The sequence below is a fragment of the Chelonoidis abingdonii genome, chromosome 3 (assembly GCF_003597395.2).
Source record: "Chelonoidis abingdonii isolate Lonesome George chromosome 3, CheloAbing_2.0, whole genome shotgun sequence".
Classification (NCBI taxonomy): Eukaryota; Metazoa; Chordata; order Testudines; family Testudinidae; genus Chelonoidis; species Chelonoidis abingdonii.
The window spans coordinates 64,427,843-64,428,647 of NC_133771.1; positions in this window are offsets into that span (position 1 = coordinate 64,427,843).

Genomic DNA, 805 nt, shown 5'->3' on the forward strand with positions numbered 1-805 from the left:
CAGCCTGTTCATCTACTTTAATGTAGGAACTAGCACGTCGACAAACTGACCTAAACATATCTTTGGCTATAAACTAGTTCATATTTCACTCAGAATAACAAGCTCAGTAATTGCTATCCATAACTACATTGGAATCAATAGATAAGTTGTCTGACTTAGGAGAATAGGATGCGAGTATCAATACCAACAACCCATACCAAGACCTCAGTCTTGCAAGTGAAATTTTTATATATAAATCAAATCTCTAGCTTATGATGATTTAGCATGCTAACCCTCGTATGTACAACTATATTTTTCCCTCTTCCTTTGGATTAATGAATACAGCCACATAAGTACGCTGGAATACCACCATATGTTACAAATATTGAAGATAATCATAGGTGTTAGCCTTGTTTGTAGCTCCTAGGAACTAAGCGAAATCAGATAAAAAGTCGAGCAAGATCCTTGCGAATGAGCACTACTCGAATATGGCGAACAAGTCATAGTCATATTGGGAGGCAAGTAGGAGAGCGTACTTCCTACTGGTTTGCAAATAACCCACTTCTCATTGGATATGCATGTCATTTGAGGGACCATCTACTTCCAATGGAGGTGTTTATATTTAGAAGGCAAGGCAAATCTAGAGAATCCATAGAACTCAGATTCTACTCCTCACTTAGGAAAATATTGTTTCACTTGTGACATGCTCTGTTGATTCACATTGCTGCTATGGACAATGGTAGAAATAGTCGCTACCTCTCCAAGGTCACTGTGAATAGCAACTCTGCCTACTATCTTATTTCGCTACTCAGCTTATCAGAATGAA